Below are 20363 nucleotides of genomic sequence, written 5' to 3' on the forward strand. Positions count from 1 at the left end.
GACGGCCACATCTTTGTGACTAAGTCAACTTTGCCCAGGACAGACAATTATGGACAGGAATGTCGCACTCTCATCATTTCACCTATCAAATCAACCCCTACTCCTCTCATTTGGAAGAGAGACTGTGAGAAGGCAACAGTTTCAAACCAGTTCTGTAGAAGCACAGGGAGAGGAAGGTCGTCCTCTGGATTATCCATCTCTGTGTTTCTTCTAGTCGTCTAGCACAGGACATAATGGGCATTGCCACCAGACCGATGGAGCTCACACACATGTATTTATTGAAGCCTGTTAAGTACAAAATATGGTGACAGGCTGCAGTAGATATAAAATAAGCTATTTTTGTAGTTCACAATGAGGGGGATTGTCAATAAAGACATTTTTATGTTGCTAAAAATCTTTATTATGTTATCCTTTTACATGTACCTATTTCAGGTATGAAAATAGGTACCAGGTAACAGGGGGAAAGGTCACAGGACCTAAAGAATTGTAGAAAGTTGCACTTGGGCTTCAGCAAAGCTTCGCATCTGAGTTCTCACCTGCATAGCACAGCTCTTCATTTTAACAGTGAGCTTGGTTTTTGACAGCAAGTTTCCAAAGAAGAAAGCACCTGAAATTCTCCTGCAAGTTCTATATTGTGAATGTGGTAATTTAATCGAAAGAAAGGCTGGCTCCTGGCCGCGTGCTCTATGTGTTACTACTGTGCAGAAAAGCTGGGGGATGTCCCACTTGCTCAGCACTCACTGTGGGAAAAAGGGTTCCCACTCCTCTGTGTGTGTCAGCAGGTTCTCCCTCTGGACTGGGCTGGTCAGCACTTGTGTTTTGGCTGCTCTTCAATGCAGACATACATATTTATGGTAACTTCAGCCATCTGCTGCTCCACCACTATCAGAACGAAGAACAATTTTCAATTCAAACGAAGCTCATCACACCAAAGGATGGCCACAGTCTTTATCTTCAAGTGCACTAGATTTTGTAGTTGTAAACTCACACTGAGTTATTACTTGCTTTAAAAGAATTATTCTTCTCACACACACACGACCAGAAACCAACGTGCTGCCTTTCCTTCTGGGCCAATGCACAGGGCTCTAAAGATGACAGAGATTCATTTTGACCTTCTGATTTAGCATGTAAATTAGGATACTTGAAGCAGAAGGCTCCATATTTTTTTCCAATTCATGTGTAATGCCAACAGATTGCTATGAATCAAAATGGAACACTTAGAAGCAGATAGCATTTATAAAATGTTAATTAGAGAAGGCAAAACTGCACATCAAAGTTAGCTAACTGGTGATATCAATTAGCATAGTTTTCACTATTGTTTAACACCGCCATTACCATTTTGTACCAGGATAAAAATGTAATGTAACCTCCATCCTGTTATTTTGAAGAACTTTGTGGACATTGGCGTGTATCAATATTCCCTAATTGCCTTTACCTGCAGAGACCCCTGAAGCTCCCCGTGCTGCTTGGCACCTGCCTGTACACAGTAGGTTCAGGCTCTGGCAGGCAGCTGCAGTCACGTGCCACTTAGCAGCAGGGATGCATCCGAGCAGTGTGTTGCTAGGCGGGTCCATCATTGTGCGAAATCGCAGAGGGCACTTACACAAGCCTAGGTTGTCTGGCCTGTGGCTCCCAGGCTACCAGCCTGTCCCGCGTGTTGCTGCACAAGACCACGCGAGGTGAAGTCAAGAGATAATGATGCCATCTGGACTCAGTAAGCACTAGATGTGTGAGGCTGCTGCCTGTGCAAAACAGTGCAGTTTCTGAAAGTAGAAAATAACCATAAGAGTACAGTAAACACATAAACCAGGAGCATAGTCATGTATTGTCATGATCAAGGATGATGTATGTGCTGAACCTTTGTACGACTGGCAGAGCCGTAGGTGTGTTAACACCAGCATCACCACACATCCCTGAGGAACGTGCTGTGCTGTGGCGCTGGGAATTCTTCAGTTCCATTGTACTCTTATGGGACCACCATCGTATATGAGGTTTCTTGTTGACCAGAATGTTGTTATGAGGCGCATGACTGTGCATGGAATTTTTTTGTAAATAATTTGAATGACTGGGGAATAGTTCAAACTATTGGGTTTTGCTAATAGCTCAAAAACAAATGGGTTTCTCGCCCCATTTATGATTAGGTTTTCTTAATTATGTAAATCAGAGGTTTGCAAAGTATGGCCCTTGGGCTAATTCATAGCATCTTTCCATAGGGCCCATGCGTTAAGAATATTCTTTCACATTTTTAAATGTTCACATTTTATCCCTGGCCAGGTAGCTCAGTTGGTTGGAGCATCGTCCCAATGTGCGGGGTTGCAGGGTCATCCCTGGTCGGGGCATGTACAGAGGTCAACCAATGAATGCATACATGGGTGGAACAACAAGTCGATGTTTCTGTCTCTCTCTCTCCCCCTCTCTACCTCCCTCCCTCTCCCTTCCTCTCAAATCAATAAAATAAAAAATTTAAATTAAATATTCACATTTTTTTGTTTTGTTAATCCTCACCTGAAGATATTTTCCATTGATTTTAGAGAGAGTGGAAGGAAGGGAGGGAGGACAAGGGAGAGAGGGAGGGAGGGAAGAAGGGGGGGGAGAGAAACAGAGAGAGAGAGAGAGAGAGAGAGAGAGAGAGAGAGAGAGAGAGATATTAGTGTGAGAGAGACACATCGATTGATTGCCTCATGCATGCGCCCTGACTGGGCTTGGGATCAAACCTGCAACCCAGGTATGTGCTCCTGACTGGGATTCGAACCTGCAATCTTTTGTTGCATGGGAAGATGCTCTAACCACTGAGTATACTGGCCAAGCAAATGTTCACATTGTAAGTGATTATTTAAGCATGGATATAATATCCTTGAATGTGCTGCTTGGCCCTCAATGCCTACCATATTTACTGTTTGGTCTGTTAAGGGAAAGTTTACCACCCTCTGATCTAGATCATGGTGATAAATAAGACTTTGCCTAACTGAATTGCCCGGATAGACAAGTGGATGCTAAAAATGCCTGCTGAGCCAAATTCACCATTCAGTCCACAAACATTGGTCGGCAGAGCCCACCACAGGTTGTGCTGTGAGTGGAGAAGCTTCAGGAACTAAGAAGCTTCTCAATCTAGCTTCACATACACGCCTCTGAAAAGAGATACGCGTGGTTCCCAACCTGGACCTTATGTTCTCCTTGCAACCTCTCTCCCCCTGCCCCCACCCAAGGCTGCAGCAAAATGCACAGGGACTCCAGACCTCATGCAGAGTTACAAGGTGATGGTCAATCAGGCAAAGACAGAACACAACAGGGATACGTCAGCAAAACAGCCATTCTCCTACTATTCTGACCCGTGGAGGGACGGCTTGGCATTTCACCTAGAAATCTACATGCCAATGACCCTCCTGCAGCAGGTCCTTGAATAATGTCCTTTCCTCCAGAATCATTTTATATGGGTGTAAGGGTGATCTGGCTGCCACATCTGTCACCCCACTGATCGCCCTCCTCCCTCACCAACCCACCTGGGTCCTTCCCGAGGCTGCCTGCTCACCTTCCTTGAGAGGAAAGGCCTTTTCTTCAGCCCAGGGTACCCGGCAGCTGTGCTCCCTGCTAGAACCTCCCAAGAAGCTCTCAAAATCGTTTATGATGCGGATGCGATGCCTTCAGAACGTAAATCTTATTTATGTGAATTAGCCTGTGGTAAAGCTGGTTTCATTATGTGTCGTGTCTCTCAAAGTCGCAAAATCTACCAACAACGCTCAGTAGGGATTTACTGTACATGAAAACAGGATGGATTAAATTTCCTGTCTCCATAAAAGTAAAACGAATATTCCTGGCATGTCAAGTGACCTCTCCTGGAACTTAAACCAGAGCAGGTCTGGCTGTGAAACTCAAATAAGGGCGTGGCCACGCAGCTAATGGGGCTCCTTCAGAGCAGGCCCCTGTGGCCCTCAGACACCGGAAAGCCCAATTCGCTTTGCTCCTGTGGAAGTGGAATGGGTGGCACCTGCTCTGGGCCCTCGAGGCTTGCCACACACCCACGGCCCTGGTGACAGAGCTGAAGTCCCATCGTTTTGATTTCATGCCTTTGCCTTCTCCGTAGCCTCACTTGCAATCCCGCGTCTCATTAGTGATGATTCCAACTCATTTCTTCACGTGCTTCAGCTCTCATTAAGTGCGTGGAACATGTACCTGGCACAACTCACCTTCCTTTCTTCCTTTACACTCTGACAAACTTTCACACACGCCTTAATGCAATTCTTCAGAAGCAGCCTTCTCATTCTGGGGCCAGGCCCTGGAGAGTTCAGAAGCAAGCGTGGGCAAACCCGTCAGCTGACTGTGAGCAGGAGACAGATCTCACGCTCTGAGTCTGGGCAGTTGCCCAGCCACTGGGTGGTTCAATCTTTTCATACAAGCAGGAGGATCCACCCCATGTTTCCATCTGTTTTGAAAAGTTTGATTCTACAAGTGATGCTAGGATAGTATCTATAAGAAAACTGGCTTTATACCACAAACTTAATTGTTTAAAACAATACCAATTGACCAGTTTAGAGTTCTTGAGGCAAGAAGTTCTACGATGAGGTGTCTGCATTGCTGGTTCCTTTAGGGCAGTGGTCGGCAAACTCATTAGTCAACAGAGCCAAATATCAACAGTACAATGATTGAAATTTCTTTTGAGAGCCAAATTTTTTAAACTTAAACTTCTTCTAATGCCACTTCTTCAAAATAGACTCGCCCAGGCTGTAGTATTTTGTGGAAGAGTCACACTCAATGGGCCAAAGAGCTGCATGTGGTTTGTGAGCCGTAGTTTGCCGACCACGGCTTTAGGGGAAGATTCACTTCCTGACTTCGTCTCCCCTGCTTCCTTGGTCACTTGCCACTCTCTGACTCAGCATACTGCCTCCCTCGTATAAGGACCCTTGTGATTACCCATCAGAATAATTGTTCTGTTTCCAGATTTTTAATTTAATCACACCTGCCAAGTCCCTTTGCCAGGTGAGGCAACATATTCATAGGTTCTGAGAGTTTAGAGGTGGACATCTTGGAAGGCGGTGGGGGAAGAGGTGGCTTTATCCTGTCTGCCAAGCATTCCTAACATGGTTCTATTCAAAAACCCTTGGATGGTTCCCTGTTGCGTAGAAACTATTTTCAAGATTTGTATTCCTTTGAAAGAAAGCAAACAAGGACTGCAATAAAACAGACTATGTTCCCTTTGTACCCTGATTATCAGGAAGCTCAGTGACATGTTTAAATATAATAACAGTAACCATGTTGATATTTAAATGTACATATTTTATTTTTTAATTACAGTTGACATACAATATTATGTTAGTTTCAGGTGTGCAACATAGTAATTGGATATTTGCATAACTTACAAGGTGATCACCTCAATGAGTCTAATATTCACCTGGCACCCTATATAGTTGTTATAATACTAGAGGCCCAGCGCATGAAATTGTGAGTGGGTAGGGTCCCTAGGCCTAGCCTGTGATCAGTTCCCAGTCCCGCCCCACCACCACCCACCCCGGTTCCCCGTGGTTCTCCATTCACCATCCAGCAATCAGAGCCTGTGGGCTGTGGGGAGGGACCAAGAGGTCTACCTTCCACCCGCTTGCCAATCCCCAGTCCTGCCCGCCGCCACCCTGGCTCCCCTGTGGTTCCTCATTGGCCATCCAGTGATTGGAGCCTGCGGGCTACGGGGAGGGACTGCAATCATAGCGGCTGGTCCATCGGTTGTTCTGATCATTATGCTGTTATGGTCGCTGGCCTTTTATTATATAGGATTATTGACTAAGTTCCCCATGCTGTACTTTACATGCCTGTCACTATTTTTATAACTGGCAATGGGCACATCTTAATCCCTTCCCTTTTTTACCCATCTCCCCAACACCCCTCCCATCCGGCAACCATCAAAAAGTTCTCTGTATCTATGAGTTTGTTTCTGTTTTGTGTGTGTATTTTGTTTTTTTTTTAGATTCCACCTATAACAGAAATCATATGGTATTTGTATTTCTCTGTATGAATAGTGTAATATCCTCTAGGTTCATCCATGTTGTTGAAAATGGCAAGATTTCATTATTTTTTATGGTCACATAATAATCCATTATTTACATGTACCACATCTATCCATCATTTATCAATGGACACTTAGGTTGCTTCCATTTCTTGGCTATCTATATATAAAAAGAGGTAATATGCAAATTGTCTGGGACGCTATAATGTCATGACCGCTCAGGAGGAGGCTGCATACGCAGGTGGGTGGGAGGGGACTGCGTGTGTGGTGAGGCAAGCCACAGATGGCACAGGCCCAGAGAGAAGAGGGCCTGTCTGGCATGCCAGCAGTCCCGTCTCTGCATGTGAGCTGCAGAGGAAACACCTTTTCTGACGGCTCATTGGCTAAGCTTCGAGTACGCCACTAGCAGTGTTCTTTTTTTTTTTTTTTTTTTATAATATACTAGAGGCCCGGTGCACAAAATTCATGCAAGGGGGGGGGGTGTGTTCCTCAGCCCAGCCTGCACCCTCTCAAATCTGGGACCCCTCGAGGGATGTCCGATTGCTGCAGTGTTCTTGGTAACTTGGGTAATAAGAATCCAAGAAGGTGATCTAGGATTTTTTCCACCTCACTCCTGGAGGAAAAAACAAAGGTCCACTGCTGGAGGGACTAAGAAATGTCATATCCTGCCCTCGACAGTTTGGCTCAGTGGATAGAGCCCTGGCCTGTGGACTACAGGGTCCGGGTTTGATTCTGGTCAAGGGCATGTACCTAGGTTGCAGGCTCCTCCCTGGCCAGGGCCCAGGTCAGGACTCATGTAGGAGGCAACCAATTGAAGTGTCCCTCTCACACTGATGTTTCTCTCTGTCTTTCCCTCTCTCTTCCATGGTCTCTAAAAATCAATGGGAAAATATCCTCAGGTGAGGATAAAAAGAAAGAAAAGAAAGAAAAGAAAGGAAGAAAGAAAGGAAGAAAGATGTCATATCCTATGAAAGAGACATCTTGAAAATGCCTAAAGAAAGTGTCATTTTTTTCGTGGTGAAGGGACTGGACTCCATGTTGATGACAACACCTTGGCAGCTGCGGCAGCTGGCAGTGGCAGCAGCAGTGGGGTGATGCGGGCGGCGCCTTGCCCTGATCAGCCTGGTTGCCTCCCGCAGAGGGAGGCCAGACTGCAACTTAGGCCCACTCCCTGCAGCCTCCTCTCCAAGACTGTGAGAGGGGGAAGGCTGGGCTGAGGGACCCCCCCCTATTGCACAAATTTTTGTGCACTGGGCCTCTAGTTGTAAATAATGCTGCAGTGAACATAGGGATGTATATGTTTTGTTTTTTTTTTTAATTAGTGTTTTGGATTTCTTCAGATAAATACCCAGAAGTGGAATTGCTGGGTCCTTCTTTGTTGCTTGCCTATAGCCTTTGTTTTAAAGTCCATTTTGCCTGTTGTAGGTATTGCTACCCTATATTTTTTTTCATTTCCACTTGCAGAAAATAGCTTTCTCCATCCCTTTACTTCCAGTCTGTGTCTTCCGATCTGAAGTGGGTCTGTTGCAGGCAGAATATGTGTAGATCTTGTTTTCTTATCCATTCAGCTACCCTGTCTTTTTAGTAGAGCATGTAATTAATTTAGATTTAAAGTAATTATTGATAGGTATTTAGTTACTGACATTTTATTATTCATATATTTTTTGTAAGTCTGGTACCCACCTGGCACTATACATATTGTTGACTGTTTTTTCTACGCTGTACTTTACACCCCGTTGACTGTTTTATAACTACCAATTTGCACTTGGTTCCTTCACTTTCCTCACCCAGTACCCACCCCCCACCCACACCCCCCCGTTCCTCTGGCAATCATCAGTTTGTTCTCCGTATATATGAATTTGTTTCTGTTTTGGTTGTTTGTTTCTTTGTTCTTCAGATTCCACATATAATTGGAATCATATGGTACTGGTCTTTCTCTGTCTGCTTATTTCTCTTAGTATAATACCCTCTAGGTCCATCTATGTTGTTGAAAATGGCAGTATTTCATCCTTTCTTATGGCTGAGTAGTATTTCCTTGTATATATGTACCACATATTCTTTATTCAGTCACCCATCAAAATATACTTAAGTTGTTTCCATGTGTTGGCTATTGTATAAATTGCTGCAATGAACAAAGGGGTCCGTATATCTTTACAAATAAATATTTTCAAATTTTTAGGGTAGAAACCAGAAGAGGAATTGCTGGGTCATATGGTAATTCTAGTCTTAACTTTTTGAGGAAGCTCCATACAGTTTTCAAAAGTGGCTGTACCAGTTTACATCCCACCAGCAGTGGAGGGTTCATTTTTCTCCATAATCTCTCCAACACTTGTTATTACTTGTCTTACTGATAATAACCATTCTGTAAGGTGTGAGGTGGAATCTCATTGTAGTTTTGATTTGCATTTCTCTCATAGCTAGTGAAGTTGTACATATTTTCATATATCTGTTGGCCATTTGTATGTCTTCTTGGGAGAAGTGTCTGTTCAGGTCCTCTGCCCATTTTTAAATTGGATTGTTTGCTTTTATGTTATTGAGTTGTATGTGTTTTTTATATATTTTGGATATTAATCCCTTATCAGAGGTGTTGTTTGCAAATATCTTCTCCCATTTGGTTGGTTGCTTTCTTGTTTTGTTGATGGTTTCTTTTGCTGTGCAGAAGCTTTTTAGTTTGATATAGTCCCATTCATTTATTTTTGCTTTTATTTCCTTTGCCTTTGGGGTCAAATTCATAAAATCCTCTCTAAAACCAAGGTCCATACATAAGTTCAGACATATGTTTTCTTCTATGTAATTTCTTGTTTTAGGACTTATATATAGGTCTCCATTCTATTTTGAGTTAATTTTTGTGTATGGTGATAAACTGCAGTCTAGTTTCATTCTTTTGCATGTTGCTTTCCAATTTCCCAGTACTATTTATTGGAGAGGCTTTCTTTTCCCCATGGTATATTTTTGGCTTCTTTGTTAAAAATTATTTGTCCATATGCATGTGGGTTTATTTATTTCAGGGGTCTCATTTCCATTCCATTGGTCTCTCTGTGTGTGTTTTGTCAATATCATACTATTTGGTTAATGTAACTTTGTAGTAAAACTTTAAGCCAGGTACCTCTGGTTTTGTTCTTTTTCCTCAGGATTGATTTGCTTTTTGGAGTCTTTCGTAGTTCCATAAAATTTGATGATTTTTTGTTCTATATCTTTAAAAAATGCCATTGGTATTTTGATGGGAAATAGATTAACTCCATGTATTGCTTTGGGTAATATGACCATTTAAACTATGTTGATTCTTCTAATCCATGAACACAGTATATCTTTCCATTTCTTTGTGTCTTCAAGTTCTTTTAAAAATGTCTTACAGTTTCCAATGTGTTGGTCCTTTACATTCTTTGCTAAGTTTATTCCTAGCTATTTTATTCTTTTTGTAACAATTGCAAAAAGGAATAGTTTTTAATTTTTTTCTGAAATTTTATTGTTAATAAATAGCAGTGCAATATATTTTTGTATATTGATTTTGTATTCTGCAACTTTACTACATTTGTTTATTGTTTCTAGGTTTTTGGTGGAGGGTTTTGTATAAAAGAATCATGTCATCTGCAATTTTACCTCTTCCTTCTCAATTTGGATGCCTTTTATTTATTTCTCTTGCTGATTGCTCGTTAGAACTTCCAGTACTATCCTATATAATAAAAGCCCAGTGACCATAATGACCAGAACAACCAGAGACCAGAACCACCACGGCCCCTTGCCGGGCTGGCCCCGCCCCCCAGCAAGCAGTTAGGGTGATCAGGTAGGCAGGAGAGCAGTTTGGGGCGATCAGGTAGGCAGGCGAGTGGCTGGGGTCGATGAGGCAGGCAGGCAGAGCTCTGCGATCCATCGCCTCAAAGAAGGAGACCCAGGCCACAGCCTGCGGGAGGGACGCTGGGCGGCTGCCACGGGAGACTCTGGTGGCAGTGGACATTGTAGGACAGGGCTGGTACCATGGCAGCTGCTGAGCGGGCATGGCACCTGAAGCCTGGCCCAGGCCCAGGGTCAAAGCCTCCCCCCACGGCTTCTGCAGGGCTGGAGTGCCACTCCTCCTGCCATGATGCCTGGGCAGATCCCGGACCCTTCCATGACTGTGGGCTCTCTGCCAGGGCTCGGCCCCCTGACTCGACTCCCCAGATCGGCCCTGACTGCAGAGGAGCTGAAATACACTGACATCCACAACATTGGGGCCATGATCACCCCTTTGCACTTCCTGGAGGTGAAACTGGGCAAGAAGCCTCAACCTGTAAAAAGTGAGCTAGATGAGGAAGAGGAGCGGAGGAAAGGTGCCGGGAAAAGAACAAAGTGGTGGCAGCCCGATGCCAGAACAAGAAGGAGCAGAAGGAGTTCCTGCAGCGAGAATCTGAGTGGCTGGAGCTCATGAATGGGGAGCTGAAAACCCAGATGGAGGAGCTGAAGCAGAAGTGGTAGCAGCTCATCCTGAGGCTCAGCTGGCGTCACCCCACCTGCACATCAGGACCAACAGCGTTAAGACCCCCGACTCAGAAGGCAACCCACTGCTGGAGCAGCTGGAGAATAAGTGACCATGGGCTGGGAGGAGGAAGAGGAGGAGGAAGAGATGAGGAGAGGGAGGAGGAGGAGGGTCCCAGAGGGCTCTTCCTTGCTGCATGAAAAAGTCTTCAATGAGGCTCAGCACAGTCAGCATCGGCCAGGCTTTTTTTGTGAAACTCAGATCAACCACACCAGGGGAAGAAACCCAGGCTGATGAAACCCAGGACCAAGCGCTGAGACCAAAGTAGTCCTGAGGCGGGGCGGGGTGGGGGTGGGGGGGCTGTTCTGCCTGGGATTAGGCTTGTAGGAGGCAGGACAGAGGCTCTGGGCCAGAGACACACCCAACTAGGCAGCCGTGGGTACTTCTCCGGCCTCTCCACCGGGCACCCACCCAAAGGACCTCTGTGCAGCCAGAAAAAGCCATGAGTTGCAACCAAAATTAGGCTGAGTATGGAACTCAGAGTGAAACTGCAATCTGCCTGCCCCCCAGCCCTAACCCTGACCCTGACCCTGATCCTGATGCAAGGCTGGAGAAGGGCACAGTGCCAGGCCCTGCTGTACTCACCCACCGTAGTCCAGCTCAGTCCTGCCCGAGTGGCAGCCAGGGCGTACCCTCACCAGCCCTGCTGGAGTTGCTGTGGGTACGAGGCATGGGCGCCCTTCCAAAGCACATACTCATTGAATGTTTACAGACTGGCTGTCCTGGCAGGGCTTTCAACTGCACATGTTTTTTATACTTTCTTTTTTAAAAAATACATTTTACCAAAAGAAAAGATTTTATACAAGCAATATATAAATGGATTTCTATAATCACTCGATGTGATACAGTATAAATATGCTATGGTTTGTTTGTTATGAACAGATATTCAGCAGTTATGGCTGTTGCATGTAACTTCTAAGTACTGTAGTCTCTGGGTGTTGGGGGTGGCAGGGGCAGGGTGCAGTGCATTTCCATCCTGGTAAACCCTTCATAGTACTCAGTTCTGTATCACTCAGTAAATATTACTCTTACTTAAAAAACAAAAAGAAAGAGGGAGGCCCAGGCCAGCCAAGCCATTGCTCCCCACACCTGTCGCCTGCAGAGGGAGGCAACCAGTGGCAGGGGTGGGTGGGGCAGCGCTGCACAATGGCAAGCAGTGGCAGCGGCGGGGGTGGGGCCAGATGCCTGCAGTCAGGGGAAGGAAAGCCCCGATAGGCCCTGCTCTCAGGCCAGGCTTAGGGACCCTACCAGAGGGGTCCTGGATTGTGAGAGGATACAGGCCGGGCTAAGGGACCCCCCCTGAGTGCACGAATTTTCGTGCACTGGGCCTCTAGTGTTGAATAACAGTGGTGAGGGGGCATCCTCATCTTGTTCCTGATCTTAGAGGAAAAGCTTTCAGTTTTTCTCCGCTGAGTGTGATTTAGCTGAGGGTTTGTCATATATGGCCTTTATTATGTTGAGGTACTTTCCTTCTATACCCTTTTATTGAGTGTTTTAATGATGAATGTTGCATATTGTCAAATGCTTTTTCTGCATCTCTTGATATGATCACATGATTTTGTCCTTTGTTTTGTTAATGCAGTGTATCATATCGATTGATTTGTGTATATGGAACCATCCTGTTCTTCTGGAATGAACCCCACTTGATTGTGACATGTTATTTTTTTAATGATTTTGTGGTATTTGATCTGCTCCTATTTTGGTTAGGATTGTTGCATCTGTATTCATCAGGGATATTGGTATGTATTTTTCTTTTATTGTGTTATCCTTGCCAGTTTTTGGTATCGGGATAATGTTGGCCTTGTAAAATGTATTAGGAAGTATTGATTCTTCTTCATATTTTGGGAAGGGTTTGAGAAGAATAGGTATTAATCTTTTTTGAATGGTAGAATTTATTTGTGAAGCCATCTGGTCCTGGATTTTTACTTTTTGGGAGATTTTTGATGTTGTTTCAATTTCATCACTGTTGATCAGTGTATTCAGATTTTCTAATTTTCATGATTCAGTCTAGGAAGTTAGTATATTTCTAGGCACTTTTCCATTTCTTTTAGGTCAGTGGTCGGCAAACCGCGGCTCACGAGCCACATGCGGCTCTTTGGCCCCTTGAGTGTGGCTCTTCCACAAAATACCACATGCGGGCGTGCACGTACAGTGCGACTGAAACTTCGTGGCCCATGTGCAGAAGTCAGTTTGTGGCCTGGGTGAGTCTATTTTGAAGAAGTAGCATTAGAACACTCAAGGGGCCAAAGAGCCGCATGTGGCTCGCGAGCCGCAGTTTGCCGACCACTGTTTTAGGTTATTATATTTGGTGACATGTCTTTCATAGTATTCTTATATGATCCTTGGTTTTTCTCTGTATCTGTGGTAACTTCTCCTCTTTCACTTCTGATTTTGTTTATTTTAGCCTTTTATCTTTTTTTCTTAGTGAGTCTAGCCAAAGGTTTGTCAATTTTATTAATCTTTTCACAGAACCTGTTCATAGTTGCATTAATTTTTTCTGTTGTCCTTTTGTTCTTTATTTCATTTAACTGTGCTCTGATTTTATTACTTTCTTCCTTCTGCTTACTCTGGCCTGCTTTTGGTCTTCTTTTTTTGGTCTTTAAGATGTGATGTTAGGTTGTTTATTTGGGATTTTTCTTGTTTCTTGAGATAGGCCTACAGTGATATAAACTTCTCTCTTTTTACTGCTTTTGCTGCGTCCCAAAAGTTTTGATCTGTTGTATTGCCATTCTCCTTTGTCTCTATGTATCTTCAATCTTTTTTTTCTTCTTTGACCCAATCATTCTTCAGTAGCATGTTATTTAATCTCCACCTATTTGTGGTTTTCACTGCTTTCTTTTTGCTGTTGATTTCTCATTTCAAAGCATTGTGGTTGAAGAACATGCTTGGTGTGATTTCATTCTTCTTAAATTTGTTAAGGCTGGTTTGTGCCCCAGCATATGGTCTGTCCTTGGGAATGTTCCATGTGCACTGGAGAAGAATGTAGAATCTGGTGTTCTGGGACGAAAGGCTCTGTAACTGTCGATATGTCCATTTGCTTTAATGTGTCAGTTAAGGCAGATAATTCCTTATTGATTTCTTCATTGGTTCACATTCAGGAATGGGGTCACAGCATGCTTTCTGAGGTGTGCCATGTGTATTACCCTGTCTATATCTGCTGTCCATTGCTGGCACTGATTTCTGCTGGTGTGCCTCCTCTGCCACCTGTGAGATCCGCACACGGTGTAGAATTCTGGAAGCGATGATGTGAGGACAGGAGGGAGCCAGGGAGGTGGGACGAGCCCCAGAGTGGGGAGAGCAGACCCATAGTCAGTCAGGGAAGAAGAAAAAGTTGTCTGAAGGCCAGGGCTGTCCTGGTTACTTTTATTTAATTGAGGATGAGGGTGTTTAAAAGTCATTCGTATATTTAACTTCAGTAAAATATAGCAATCTCTCATACCATCTGGTTTATAAATTATAAGAGAAGAAATGAAAACAGCCAGGTTAGAAAATGCCTGCCCCTTTTGTTCATGATTTGACTCCAGGAAGGGGGAGGTGGCGGGGGAGTGATGGAAATTACTTGGTGCCACCTTCCCTTAGCTCTTGTTCATGGACCATGACTCCTTATCACATGAATTCCACATTTTCATCAATGCCTAAATAAATCATCACCTGTCCACCGAAGCTTAGTAAAAGATACATTATGTTTCAAGAAAACCTTTTGTTTCAAAGAGAGGAGTTTAGTCAGGATCCTAGCAGCTCTCGGTGACTAAAAGGTGCTTATGTCCCATTGATTCTGACAACCACCCACTTTTTGAAAAAAAAAAAAAAAAAAAAAACTTAAAAAAAATTCTCACCTGAGGATATGTAATATTGATTTTTAGAGAGAGAGGAAGGGATAGAGAAAGAAAAACATCAATCGGTTTCCTCCCATACCTGCAACCTAGGTGTGTCTTTACTTGAATAGAACCTGCAACCTTTTAGTGTACGGGAAGATGCTCCAACCAGCTAAGCCACCTGCCAGGGCAACTGCTGTCCACTTTTAAATGGTGGTTGGGGATGGTGTGAGTGGAACAGCTGTAAGTTCCAGGGTCTGACATGCTGTTGTCGACACCATCAAACACTGTGCGGCTGCAGCTCAAGTTTCCTGATAGATCGGCAGGTGAAGAGATGGCGGTTTCTGAATTTCACGTTATCTGATTTGGAATCCCTCTTTATGTGCTTACATTTGATTCATTGTTTCAGAGTGAATTAAACTTGCATGAGCAATGCAATTTTTATTTTTTTGTTCAGACCAGAGTATTGGATCTCATTTGCTTTTCAGGAAGCAAATTGCTTTTATTATTTTTATTGACAATTTAAAAAACCCATAACTCAAGCACAGCAATAAAAGTGGCAGCTCGCCTTTTAAAGAACTGGCTCAAAGTCTCCCTCATACCTTTCCTAAAAGATCGTAATTGTTGTTTTCCCTGAAGTTTCGCTGTTACAGGACAGAGAGCATTGGTTCATGCTAAATGTTTTGAATATTCTCTTGCTCATATAAAAACTCAAAATTAAAATGCCAATTTTGCCATTTAGCTTTATGACTAATCATTGCATAAGTGGAATTGGATTTCCGAATTGGACTGCCTAACTACAAACTATCAAATAGGATTGCTTATCTGAAACAGTTTGCTGCAAACCCCAACCCTTGAACCAAACTTCAAACAAGCAAATCCAACAGAGGGCATTTTTCAGTAGAGCAATGATCATCTGAGTGCAGTTCTCAGTCCTATGTTCTCTTACTTCTGCAGTCTCCTTAGTTGAATTTAAAAGCAATAATCCATTCTCCTTTTCTATTTAGTAAATGTTGGGGTCATCTTTTTCTGAATTGAATCAGATGATCTCATTCGAAGGTCTAGTTCCCAGCGTGGGATCTGGATAACTTGGTTCCTCCTCTCGTGCAACCAGAGAGTTATTAACTGCCTATATTTGCCTGCCAGCATTGAGATGCTTTGTGAAGTCAAGAATAATAAAAGCAGAAACATAGGGAAAATGTAATCCCACTATTAAGAGACAGTATAACCCCTTGATCTCCCAGAAGCAATAGCGCAGCTGTACAGGGATAATGAAGAGAATGAGGAGGCTTTTTCCTGTGTGTAGATGGCCATCAATTTAATAGAAATATGAAAGTATCAAACTCATCTTATTCAGTGTTTGAGATTTGCTTGAATTCAAGATGAAAGGTCTGAGTTTCATTAGGAATAGAAGTGAAGTTGTATCTATCTTCAGAGCACATTTTAGCTGCAGTAAGTGGCATTCTTTTAATCTAGTTAATTTGAAAACATTTTAGATGAAAATTATTGCTGTACAAAGAAAAATAATTACAAAATGATATGGGCAACTTTAGATCAATTTAGGAATCCAGACGATATTCATCAACCAAAATAGGTCAAGAGAGCATAAATCAGTCTGATTTTTTTTCTGAAGCTCTGAAAGCTTAGAGGGGTTTATCTTTGTGATATGAGTCTCATATTTTGAATTTGAAATAAAGTTATACTAGGGTTAGAAAAAGTCCTTCATCATACTGTCTATTGTACAGGTTTGGAAACTTTGCTGCATTTCCCAAGGGCGCTTTGAAAACTCCTGATGTCCAGCCACACCCCAGACCACAACTCGGATGTGTGTCACCACATTGCAGACTTTAATTCTGTCTTTCCTAAAAATGTTTCCTTGGTTCATTGATGAAAAAAATGATTGCCAACGAATGAGTCCATATAAGTAATGATAGCTTATGTGCACAACTAGAAATTACAAATAAGATTAATAATTGATGATGATGAATTAAGGATTATTTATCAACCTCTTTCCTTGATAACTAAGTACTATTTAATATTGTGGTATTGGTCCAGCATTTCATTTTATGAGTAAAATGAACTTGCAAGGATAGATGTTGATGGCATGTTTCTAAGAAAAATTAATATTGTTTAATAATTTCAGAAAATCCAGACAACAAGCAAAATCCATTGGTAGGCCATTAATGTTGAAAGTGCTATGGCTTTTCTCCCAGTTGTAGGGTTTTGTTAGAATCTGCATCTCTGCCTTGGGGTACTGGGTGTGATTGACAGCAGGGATTGTAAGCTATGGCTTGTGGGTTATGTTTGGTGCTCAGCCTGCACAGTGTTTTGGTGTCTGGGAATATCACATCAGAAATCCCAATTTTGGTTTCTAAAGCAGATTCGCATCCCTGTAGCTGAGAAACTGTTGCTCACAGAGATAGGACTCTTACTTGTTTCGGTGCCTGGTTAGGTCATATGGTCACTTGTCTCATTTACTTTGTAGCCTTTGAAGCTTGAGATCCCTGCTTCATACAAGGGAATGAGGCAGAGAATGGTTTACTACTTGGGTGTCTGGTCCTCCTGATGGATACAAGCCTTATCTTTTCTCCCCATCTCCCTCTCTTAAATGATGGCATGTTCCAAAGGGCAGTGTTGTCCTTCACTGTATTAGTTTCTTTGGGCTGCCATAACGAAGTACCACAAACTAGTGGTTTAAAACAGCAGAAATTCATTCTCTCTCAGGGCTGGAAGCTAGATGTCTGAAATCAAGGAGTTGACAGGGTCATGCTCCCCACTTCAGAGCTCCAGGGGAGGATCCTTCCTTGCCTATCCCGGCTTCTGATTGTCCCAGGGGTTCCTGGCTTGCTGCTGCAGCATCACAGTCCCTGCCTCCATTGTCACACTGTTTGTCTCTGTCTTCATATCATATTCCTCTTCTTATTTACAAGGACACCAGTCATACAAGGTTAGACTTTATTTGAACTTGATTATATCTGCAAAGATCTATTTCCAAACAAGGTCACACCCATAGCCACTCTGGTTTAGGACTTCAACATATCTTTTTGGGGGCACGATTCAACTCAGAGCACTTGCATTGAACACAGAGCAAGACCAGTGTGGCCATTGGCTCCTGGGCCATGTGTAATCAAGTGGTTAGGGTGGAGCCCTTTTGTGGACCATGTGGCCCAAGATCAATCCATATTAAGGAGATGACTCCAGCCAAGGGAACCTGTGTTAGTTCTTTACCAGGTTTCTTCCTCTTTCAGTCACATGTCTCTATGAGCTTCCATCCATACATATCTGCCCTCCTCCCACTAAGTCACTAACACATTGGAGGTTGTCATAAATACTTGAAAAGAAATCATTATGCTGGTTGACAGTGGGCATAGATACCAGAGAACTACAGTTACAAAAGCAGGTTCCCGAGGCTCACTTCATGATTTCATTAGTGCTGAGCTGGTATACAAGGTGGGGAGATCCTTTCAGTTTTTCACTGCTTCTGGGTAATGCTTTTTCCACTTTGCCCAAGTTTGTAGATCAGTGGTTGCAGCTATTTTGCTTTATTGCTGTGACATTGTAACAGATTCTTCCTGGTTCTGAAGCTCTGCACTTAGGTATGATTTAAGGTCATTTGCACAATTACTTCAGGGAATTCCAGCTCTATCTGAATGTGACATGGATCTTCCACCTGGGTCATTTAAGTATACTTGGCATGATCCTTTTCTTCAACACACAAAGGGTTCTTATTTGTTAAACTAGAGGCCCGATGCACAAAATTCGTGTGCGGGGGGGGGGGGGGGGAGGGGGGTCCCTCAGCCCAGCCTGCAACCTCTCCAATCTGAGACCCCTCGAGGGATGTTCGACTGCCCATTAACAGGGATTGGGCCATGGGGGTGTGGCCAGCCTGGGTGAGGAGCTGGGGGCTGTTTTCAGGCTGGCCACACCCCCTTCAGGGTGGGGGTCCTCACTGGGGTGTCTGGCCAGCCTGAGTGTGGGGATGATGGCTGTTTTCAGGCTGGCCAAGCCCCCCAGCAGGGACCCTCACCCCATGGGGGTGTGGCCAGCCTGAGTGAGGGGCTGAGGGCTGTTTTCAGGCTGGCCACACCCCCTTCAGGGTGAGGGGTCCCACTGAGCTGCCTGGCCAACCTGGGTGAGGGGCTGATGGCTGTTTGCAGGCTGGCAACAGCCCCTTCAGGGTGTGGGGTCCTGCTGGGGTGCCTGGCCAGCATGAGTGAGGGGCTGAGGGCTGTTTTCAGGCTGGCCACACCCCATTCAGGGTGGAGGTTCCCATTGGGGTGCCTGGCCAGCCTGGGTGAGGGGCTGTTGGCTGTTTGCAGGCTGGCTGGGCACCCTGGCAATCCAAGCTCCCAGCCCCTCGTTTTTATCTTTTTTTTTTTTTTTTTTCAGTGCCTCCTTGAGTGGAGGCCAGGGCCAGCTGGAAGCAGGTATCTGGGATTTATTTATCTTCTATAATTGAAACTTTGTAGCCTTGAGCAGAGGCCAGGGCTGGCCAGGGCAGGCGGGAAGCTTGGCTTCCTCCATCACCGGGGGCAACCCAAGCCTCCTGCTCACTGCAGCTCCGTGGCCGCCACTATCTTTGTTGGGTTAATTTGCATACTTGCTCCTGATTGGCTGGTGGGTGTAGCAGAGTGACGGTCAATTTGCATGTTTCTCTTTTATTAGTGTAGATTATGAGCATTCTCATTTTATCCTATCTGATCATCTCTTTTAATTGGTGTGTTTAGATCATTTACATTTAATATAATTATTGATATATTTAGAATTTAGGTCTACCATTTTATTTTTTTATTTTTTGTTTGTCCCTTGTGCTTTTTGTTCTTTTGTTCCCCTTTCTTGCCTTCTTTTGGGTTATTTGGACACCTTTTAATATTCTATTTGCTTTCAACATTCATGCATATTTTTAAACTTTATTTAATTTAATTGAGGATGAGGGTGAAGAAAAATAGACTATATTTTCCCAATTATTCACCCCTTATGTTGCTCCTCATTGATAAAGTTCCAAATTTCTCTCTAATATAAGTTCCCTTCATCCTGAAGAATAGCCTTCAGCATCTCTTGTAGGGAAAGTCTGCTGCAGATAACCTGTGATCTCATTCTAGAGGTGTGAGGTCACCATAGTTTCACTAATGTGTGTGGGTATGTGTTGAGTATATGTGTTTCTTTTTCTTCCTGATCAAAAACAAAGTTAATTTTTCCAGTGGGTATTTCTTTGGTGCCTACTATGTGCCTGGCACTGATATCTATCACATAATTGATGTAAAGCAGTGAATAAAACAGAAAAAAAATCTTTGCCCTCAAGGCCTACATCAAGTATGTTGGGAGATAGCCAATAAATAAACAAATAAGGCAGAGTGTGACAGATGTCATGAGTTCTATGGAGGAAAACAGAGCAGGGGTCAGAGATGGACTTTTCGAGCATGTGCTCAATGAGGACTTCTCTGAGAAGGGAATGTTCAGTAGAGTCTTAAGTCAGGGGAGGGAGCTTACCCTGATGATAGCTGGGGGAGAAATGTTCTAGGAGAGGCAACAGAAAGAGCAGATGCTGAGGCAGAAGGTGGCTGGCATGTTGAGGAGCAGCAGGGAGAGGCCAGGTGGCCGTGGTGGTGAGGGAGAAGGGTGGTAAGGAATGAAGTAAAGCAGCAGATGGTTGAGGCTGGGGCCACAGGGATGCTGCCGTGAGGAGGTGGAGAGAAACTGCATGGCATTTCTGTTGGGAAAGCTGTGTTTGATTTTAAAATGGTCGCTCTTCTGGGGCCATAACAGGGATCAAAACACCTCAAATACCTAGGACCTGTCTCTAATTGAAATTGTAAATGCCACCTAGCACTGTCAGATAAGCTTGAGACAGACCAATGAGTTACATCTTTTGACTTTTAAATATTGAGTACTAAAAATTAATTTTTAAAGGTACCCTGATTCAAACACCCTGACACCCACCTGGGGGCCAGAACCAGGTTATAAGTTGCCAGTTTCTGAGCACAGCATGGAAGCTTCGTCATACAACGTCACACTTTAAGGGAAACAATGCACTTGACCCTTG

At 43.8% G+C, this 20363-nt stretch overlaps 1 protein-coding gene and 1 pseudogene across 4 annotated transcripts in view; both read left to right on the plus strand.

Moving 5' to 3' along the window:
- The window catches only part of TAFA4 (TAFA chemokine like family member 4), a 170938-nt gene that overhangs the window by 103075 nt on the left and 47500 nt on the right, over positions 1–20363 (plus strand). The gene's annotated exons all lie outside the window — the stretch shown is intronic.
- Positions 10053–10557, plus strand: LOC308250766 (jun dimerization protein 2-like; annotated as a pseudogene). Its single transcript has one exon. The product of its transcript is annotated as a jun dimerization protein 2-like (transcript).

The sequence above is a fragment of the Plecotus auritus genome, assembly GCF_963455305.1.
Source record: "Plecotus auritus genome assembly, chromosome: 6".
Classification (NCBI taxonomy): Eukaryota; Metazoa; Chordata; class Mammalia; order Chiroptera; family Vespertilionidae; genus Plecotus; species Plecotus auritus.